At 40.7% G+C, this 8,915-nt stretch overlaps 3 non-coding genes across 3 annotated transcripts; all 3 read left to right on the top strand.

Moving 5' to 3' along the window:
* Window positions 1-351: 351 nt before the first annotated feature.
* On the top strand, window positions 352-423 carry trnaw-cca (transfer RNA tryptophan (anticodon CCA)). Its single transcript has one exon. It is a non-coding gene; the product is annotated as a tRNA-Trp (tRNA).
* Window positions 424-2,061: 1,638 nt separating this feature from the next.
* trnan-guu (transfer RNA asparagine (anticodon GUU)) lies at window positions 2,062-2,135 on the top strand. The gene has a single exon. It is a non-coding gene; the product is annotated as a tRNA-Asn (tRNA).
* A 1,440-nt stretch (window positions 2,136-3,575) lies between these two features.
* Window positions 3,576-3,647, top strand: trnaw-cca (transfer RNA tryptophan (anticodon CCA)). Its single transcript has one exon. It is a non-coding gene; the product is annotated as a tRNA-Trp (tRNA).
* The last annotated feature ends 5,268 nt before the right edge of the window (window positions 3,648-8,915 follow it).

Below are 8,915 nucleotides of genomic sequence, written 5' to 3'. Positions count from 1 at the left end.
CTTGACAGGTAAACAGTGTTTTGTGTTATTTGCTAAATGGAGAGAGGATTCTGTGTTAATTGTGCTCCTCCTGGGAGAGGTCAAGATGAGAAGTTCACCAGGCTGGTGGTAAATATCCTGTCCAGGAATATCGGGGCTGTAGGGGGTCAGATCTATAGATGTAGTAAACACATTAGTGGAGACGGTGTGTCTGCTCTCTGTGAGAGAGCCAGGCGGGATGAATAATCTGTGGTCTGGGAAGAAGAGACCCTCGTTGGAAGAGCGGCGCTCCTCACAGGAGAGAATGAAAACAATATTTTTCAGGGACGCTGATTTTTCTCTTTGGGTGAATTAAAAGCACTTGTCGCAAGTGACCTTGTGGTGCAATGGTAGTGCGTCTGATTCCAGATCAGAAGGTTGCGTGTTCAAATCACGTTGAGGTCAGCTGATGTGTTTGCAGGTGCTGCTGGTGTCGAACTCGGAATTTACACCATGCAGTCGGGTTTTAGCTGTACACCACCTAGGTAATCCGAACGAAATAACAGAACAGTACAGAACACCCAGTCAGGAGCTTATGCAGCATTTCATCTTGAACACGACAAGAGAAAAGGCACACTGCACATCCGCGAAACATCACGTCCGACTTTAGAGACAGTGACATCAGAGAATGGAAGTTTCAAACCGCTTTTCTGTTACAGGTTCAAGCAAACCTGAAAGTTAGGGAGTGTTTGGTCACTTTTGTATGAAAAAGTGTCTGAAGCCTGTAATTATAATTTGCCCTTCTTTTAATTGTGGTTGAAATCCACTCCCATGTACCAAGACCTTACAGTATATTCATGTTTACTTAAATGACTAACTATTGGACTATTGGACATTAGTTGGTGTTTTTTTTTTGTAACGATTTGCTATTTCATGCAGGAAAGAAAGGAACCCAGACCCAACGTTTGCTTTCAGGTGGGGTTCATTTACATAACAGACATCTATTTCTGAGGAGCCTGATTTGAATCACACAACCCCGGTAGAAGTCGAATCGACAATCTTATAAACCGAAATCAGACGCATTATCCATTAAACCACTAGCCCGTCACGTAAATTAATTGCACCATGGTGAGTTCAGTGCCGCTACTAGTAATACCCCACCCCCATCTTAAATTTCTAAGTGAGAAACGTGTTTTCTACATTTTTTTTTAGTTTTAAAAAATCATCACTTTTAAGCAGACAAAGCCTTTATGTGTCGCTCTGAATTTCTAATTGATTTAGAATTCCAAGACAAAAGCGTTTCGTTCCACAGCGGCGTGAAATGATCACGTCTTTCACTCTACTTCTCTCTAGTAGTAAAGCAGATCTTGCTTGGTGAGCATTTGCTCCGGTAAATTAGGTCACTTTTCATGTTAACTCACTTCTTCTAAACACAACATTTCCCGGTGCATGTTTTCTCCATGAAAAAAAGACATGTGCATGTGCATGTTTTCCCTTACATGTTTTCCCTTACATGATTTCTCGTTTTGTTTCATCAAAATGTACAGAAAGAAGAAAGAAAGGAAAAGTGTCGTTAATGAACTCTGTCCCCCTTGGGAGATGTCAAGCGCATTGGACATGAAAAGTGCCCAATAAAAGCCATTTCTCTTCATTTCTCTTACGGTCAGGGCTCCTGTTCCGTGTAAAGGAGGCAGCTTGCTCAGCCGGCAGACTCAGGGCTTCGTGAACGCAGATGGCTCAGAGCGGTGTGTCCAAGCGGCTATAAAAGAGGAGAATTCTGCCGGCACCGTAGCTGAGTCGGTTTAAGTACCTGTCTCGTTAACTGGAGATCCGGGCTCCACATCCCAGCTGTGCCTTTCTTCCTGTCTTTTTGTGCAGAAACTACCATCTTGGACAACCGCATAGGGCTTGATTTAGTTTAAAGCATGAATGCATTTCCTTTCTGCAACAACTTGTTTTTCAAGAAATTCATACAGCTTGTGAAAAATGAAATGTAATTCTTGGCTATCAGAGCAGTAGGAATATTGCCGACTGGCAAGAAAATGCAAGCAATGTTTATTTTTTGACCGGAAAGGTGCGAATGGAGAAAAGCCTCTCTCATCAGTCTCTGTGGCGCAATCGGCGAGCACGTTCGGCTGTTAACTGAAAGGTTGGTGGTTCAAACCCACCCAGGGACGATCTTCTTATTATTGTCAATGTAAACACTGTCTCCGCTGAAGCCGAAACCTTAACCCTCTTTATATTTGCAGAAAATGCGAGTCTTTTGCCCGTGTCCAACAACAACACTTGAGACCGGGGAAGTCCAATAGTGATCAACACCGCAACTCCCCAGAAATCCATATTCACCCTTGGAAAAGTATCTTTGAATGGCTGGCGGGAGATATCATTTATACTCCTGTTGCGTCCTCTGCTAAAAGAGTTTAGAAATACAACGCAGATTTGTTTGAGAATTTGACAAGCACTGTTACAGTACGTTAGCACTGTGAAGTTGGATGTTGATATTTTGATATATTTACCTTAATTTTAACATAAATGTAAACATACATGCTGTACAATCTATGCTGTACAATCAAACACAGGTATATTTTGAGTCTCATGCTGATCGTCCTGTGGATCCAAAAGAAAATGTTAAAGCTGATACATTTTCGATTGGAATTTGCATCTAGCTACAACGTCCCTGGATAAGAGATTTTATTAGGTGCGTGCAATCGGTATCTTTTACTTTATGTATGGTAGTGGAAATAGTTTTAAAAATGTTTTCTAAAGAAGATTGTATTGCCAGGACCTGCCTTTAGCGCTCAGTAGCGATGACGCTGTTGATATAGATGGAGAAGAAATGTAAGATGAATTGATGATCTAAGCTAAAATAGCCCTAACACGCCTCCTGTAACAGTGTTTGTATTCATAGCAAGTAATATTCTTTTTCAAACCCGAACGTTGCTTTTGCATTAAGTGTTATGTAACCATTAGCGGTTTCGGTAGCTTCTGAAGAGCGCACTTTTCCAAACTGAAGCCTATAAGAACATTATTCAAGACACACCATGGCCCAGAATCGTGCATCGGGACAAAGATTAACATCCATTGAAAGTACTCCCAAATAAAAGATTTGACCGAAAAATTAAAAGAGTAGGCAAGTATTAAAACAAAACCATAACTTCTTGACTTCCAATCTCTTTCCTGGTTCAGGCCATGTAAAATGACATATTCAGTGGACTCATGCCGAGGTTGTGAGTTTAAGCTTCACCTGGAGCAGCCTGGTTTTCTGTCTTGACAGGTAAACAGTGTTTTGTGTTATTTGCTAAATGGAGAGAGGATTCTGTGTTAATTGTGCTCCTCCTGGGAGAAGTCAAGATGAGAAGTTCACCAGGCTGGTGGTAAATATCCTGTCCAGGAATATCGGGGCTGTAGGGGGTCAGATCTATAGATGTAGTAAACACATTAGTGGAGACGGTGTGTCTGCTCTCCGTGAGAGAGCCGGGCGGGAAGAATAATCTGTGGTCTGGGAAGAAGAGACCCTCGTTGGAAGAGCGGCGCTCCTCACAGGAGAGAATGAAAACAATATTTTTCAGGGACGCTGATTTTTCTCTTTGGGTGAATTAAAAGCACTTGTTGCAAGTGACCTTGTGGTGCAACGGTAGTGCGTCTGATTCCAGATCAGAAGGTTGCGTGTTCAAATCACGTTGAGGTCAGCTGATGTGTTTGCAGGTGCTGCTGGTGTCGAACCCGGAATTTACACCATGCAGTCGGGTTTTAGCTGTACACCACCTAGGTAATTCGAACGAAATAACAGAACAGTACAGAACACCCAGTCAGGAGCTTATGCAGCATTTCATCTTGAACACGACAAGAGAAAAGGCACACTGCACATCCGCGAAACATCACGTCCGACTTTAGAGACAGTGACATCAGAGAATGGAAGTTTCAAACCGCTTTTCTGTTACAGGTTCAAGCAAACCTGAAAGTTAGGGAGTGTTTGGTCACTTTTGTATGAAAAAGTGTCTGAAGCCTGTAATTATAATTTGCCCTTCTTTTAATTGTGGTTGAAATCCACTCCCATGTACCAAGACCTTACAGTATATTCATGTTTACTTAAATGACTAACTATTGGACTATTGGACATTAGTTGGTGTTTTTTTTTTTGTAACGATTTGCTATTTCATGCAGGAAAGAAAGGAACCCAGACCCAACGTTTGCTTTCAGGTGGGGTTCATTTACATAACAGACATCTATTTCTGAGGAGCCTGATTTGAATCACACAGCCCCGGTAGAAGTCGAATCGACAATCTTATAAACCGAAATCAGACGCGTTATCCATTAAACCACTAGCCCGTCACGTAAATTAATTGCACCATGGTGAGTTCAGTGCCGCTACCAGTAATACCCCACCCCCATCTTAAATTTCTAAGTGAGAAACGTGTTTTCTACATTTTTTTTTAGTTTTAAAAAATCATCATTTTTAAGCAGACAAAGCCTTTATGTGTCGCTCTGAATTTCTAATTGATTTAGAATTCCAAGACAAAAGCGTTTCGTTCCACAGCGGTGTGAAATGATCACGTCTTTCACTCTACTTCTCTCTTGTAGTAAAGCAGATCTTGCTAGGTGAGCATTTGCATCGTTTATTGTTATAGACAACATGCTTCTGCATTAAGTTTAATGGAGGTGTTTATTTCGTTTTTGGCACAACTTGTTTTTCAAGAACTCCACACATCGCGAAAGCTAAAATGCTTGTCTTTGTTATCAGTTCAAAAGAATTACTGCCAGCTGGCAAGAAAATGACAACGATTTTTTTTTTACTTTAGCCAAAAATCTGTGAATGTGGAAAAATATGACATGTGTCAGTTTCTATGGCACACTCAGTCAGGGTGTGCTTCAGTTAAACACAACGTTCGTAGATCAAATGCACCCAGAGACACACTTCGAATTAATCCGATCTAAACATTACCTTCTCTAAATGTGATTGAGTTTCTTTGCACGTCGTTAGCCATCTTGATGTTTTCAGAGATTTTCAACTTTTGACACTAGTCAAACTACAAGTAAATAGTTGAGTACCTATGTCAATATCACCGGGAATGTGAATATAAATGTAAACATCAATATTTCTGCCTTCTCCTGAGAAACACAAGTATAGAGTCAAAACACAATAAATAATGCTAGAAAATTATTCAGTTAACACCCAGATGTGACAAAACACATTTAAGACTTACATCCCCTTTAAATATGTATTTCCTTAATATCAGTTCTCTTCCCTCCCCAGGATACCTGCAAATTCACTATATCATATTAAAAGCTGTGTGTAAGTCTTACATGTGTTCTGTCACATCTGGGTGTTAAATTAATAGATGTGTTGTGTTATTTAATATGATTTGACTCCACGCTTGTGTTTCTCGGGAGAAAGCAGAAATATTGGGGATTTGCGGCTACAGAAAATAATGTGAACTTTACAGGCAAAAGTTAGGTTACGTTAAAGAAACAAAAACTTATTGTCACCCTTTTCAACTTGATTATTTAAGACATTTGTTCGGAATAGTATATCTTCTCGTGTCTGTGGCTGTTATCCTACAATAACGGTGGTGAAATAGCAGGAATGTGCGGAAAGAATCGGAGATAGAACAGAAGACTCATCTAGTCGATAGTAAGGTTGTGTAGGACCGCACACACTTCGATGTCAGTGTTGAGTAGTGTGGTTTAAAAGCTTCTTCACGAACCAGGAAGGAGTAGAAATCTAAAGTCTTCTGATCCGTAATCAGACACGTTATCCATTGTGCCATTGGCGTTTGTATTGCATTCCTATACAGCACCACATTGAGTTCAGAGCCGCTACTAGTAATACATCGCCCCGGTCAAAAGTTTCTTCAATTAGATTCATGTGTTTTGTACGTGTGTCTAATTACTACGTCTTTCATTATGTCTGGTTTAAAATAATGTATCTTAAAAACAGAGAAAGGGTTTATGAGTCTCCCTGAAATTCACACACGAAGAATAAAAAATATCGCGTTTAAAAAGAATACAGAGATGCCGGCGATAGAAAACTTAAGTGCGCGCTATCACTGAACTAAACTCCCGATCGATAAGTTTGCCGGCGGCTTTTTAATTGTGTTAGGAAGAGCAAATAGTCCACAGTGTACATTTTAAAGGTCTGAGCAAAACAATCAGACGTGAGGATTATTCAGAACAGGAGCCTCTACTTCTTTGTATACTGAGCTTTCGGGTGAACGTCAAAGTGAAAGACAAATTCGCAATTCACTTTTTGATTAAGGAACAAGAAAACACCATCCTTCAAACTGGATTCAGACCAGGGACATAAGACATACTCACTGCTTTTTCTACAGTTTTAAGAGCTAGCAACTGAGCTATCGAGAAGTCTAAAATAAACGTTTTGTCACACGCGTAGCCCAATGTAGTGTAGTGTTCCTCTTTATTTAAATCCCAGTTCGACATCAAAATACTCACTCCCATAGTCTCGTTTAGTAGAAGAAATGGACCAGGCTTCTACTCTATAAACGTCAATAGTTCTTATAAAACATTTGAAGGGATATCAGTGCAGGTGGAAATTGACTCTTTTTCTTTATGATTTGGTTTTGATTTTGAATCGTTATATTATTAAGTTTGTGCTTTCTCTGTTTTTATCATATTGTGAACTTATTTTTTAAACAAATGCTTACAAAGGCAAACAGGGCACACAGTACAAGCTACTGTGCACTTTTGGGAGTATACGAGGTTCGATATAAAATCGCAAAAATGTAAAAGGAGAAAATACCCCAGACTGCGTGTAAAGTCCTCCTTGAGGTATGCTTTCAAAATAGCTGCACCAGGCACTTGGAGACAGATAAACATAGGTATTTAAAATTCAGGAATATGAATGGTCAATTGCTTACAGTTGGGTTTTTACGTTTCGTATTTAGCGATTTGTGTATAAATCTTTTAACAATTCATTAAAATGCTAACAATATGTAAAATAAAAACAACAGCAACGTTAAATGGCGGGGAGACGGGCAGTTTTTTTTACAATCAGATTCCAATCTCTAATGCTGTGTTTGAGAGCTGTGTGTGAGAGCTTACTGTACATAACTTTCCTTTTCTCACATTTTCTGAAAACCATTCCAAAGGGGCACCTGTCACGGACGTCCAAAGGGACTAACCATGGGGAGTAGGAGAGCGGAAAAAGACCCATATGCGTAGCGGCGAGACGGGAAAAAGGCCCGGGCTCATTAGTGCAAAGAGTTCAGGAATGCCATATAGAAACCTATGCCCTCAGGGAGCGGACGTGGGGCGCCCTGGTGCTAGGCGGGTCTCAGGACATCCAAACGTCAATGCTGAGCAACGACAGAGTGCAAGACCCAGAAATATATAGCCCAAGGGAAAGAGAGGGACAGGAAGGACAGCAGGCTGGAAACTAGGGACAGGACAGAGAAGGAGCGCCCTCTGGCTGCAGAGGGCGTGACAGTACCCCCCCTTCATGCCAAGCACCCTGTCAAGATGTGAGTCGCTCTTGAATCAGAGCGGGGTGACACGGGCTTCTGTTCTGATACGGTTGTACGAGAAGCAGGAGGAATTGCTTCACTCGTATTGCTTCATGAGCTGAATCAGGAGTGAGACATTTCGTGTGTTTGTGCATATGTCAACGCCTGACCTACATCGTAAAACTAAATTAAAAACTAACATTAAGTTGTCAGAGACATTCATTTATATACAAACAAGAGACAGACAAAGTAATAATTCTTCATTAACTTGTCCTACACTGATCAGACTATTTGAAATTGTCTGATTCAGCCTGTGCAGTTCGTGCTAATTAGAACAACGCCAGTACTGAACCCTCATCACCGAACAGACTATTTAGCACAAGTTCAGCTGCTCGCCAGCTTTGTTACGCACAGTTTTGCATTGCTATTGAGCTCAGAGCAGGAGCTGATCTTCAGACAGTACCGTGTTAAGTAGTCTGCAGCTTCGTGCAAAACAGTTCGACAGTTCATTGCAATTTAGCCAACGTGTTTTCTATAGCTTTCAGCTGCAGTTAATTTACATAAAGAAAATCTACTACTGGTTTAAAAGCAACATGAGTCAGACAGGAGTCAAACCTACAATCTTCTGATCCAAAGTCAGATGCATTATACATTACACCACTGGCCCTAACCTTATGGTGCTCAACAGCACCATAGTGACCTCAGTGCCACTACTAGTAATGCATCACCCCCATCCAAAATTTCTAAGTAAAAAAAAAACTTTTTCTATACTTGTCTGTTTAAAAATATGATATCTTTAAAAAAGACAAAGGGCTTGTGTGTCACGCAAAAGTTTTGATTCATTTCGAATGCAAAGTAAAACCATTTTCTTCCAAGAAATCATAAATTTGTCTCATCCTCCATACTATAATCCTCTCTTGTAGTAGTAAAGCATTTTGAATTCAACCGAACAATATATTAAAGGAACAAGTAATAGGTTTATTCCATGCTGAAAGAGAAGAGAGAAAACACAACGTTTCAGCTATGAAAACTTCTTCAGGTTTGTTTTCTCTCTTCTCTTTTCAGCATGGAATAAACCTACAATATTACTTGTTTCTTTGCAGATATGCATGCTGGAGTAGCTATCCACCTGAATATATTAAACGATTCATCTATACGATTAACATAATGTTCTCCTGAATAACTACTCAAAAGAAGCCACAGCTCAGGTGTTAGAGAGATTTGAAATCAGATCGATGGATTTAGAGTCCAGACTGCGAACCGACAGCTGACACAGGTCTTTTACAGAACCGTTCTGATTTTTTCTACTTTGTCCCCGTGACATCATTGTCCTGCTTGCAGCCGAGCCCGACACACAGTACCATCTGGTTTCTGTCGCTGGGCGCTCACCCTGTGGTCCATGTGGGTCCTAATGCCCCAGTATAATGACGGGGACACTAAACTGTAAACAGGTGCCGTCCGTCGGCTGATAAGTAAAACTGAGGTCCTGACTCTCTC

The sequence above is a fragment of the Lepisosteus platostomus genome, chromosome 5 (assembly GCF_059453375.1).
Source record: "Lepisosteus platostomus isolate fLepPlt1 chromosome 5, fLepPlt1.hap1, whole genome shotgun sequence".
Classification (NCBI taxonomy): domain Eukaryota; kingdom Metazoa; phylum Chordata; class Actinopteri; order Semionotiformes; family Lepisosteidae; genus Lepisosteus; species Lepisosteus platostomus.
Note: the sequence above shows the minus strand (reverse complement) of the source record. Positions and strands in the feature narration are given on the sequence as shown.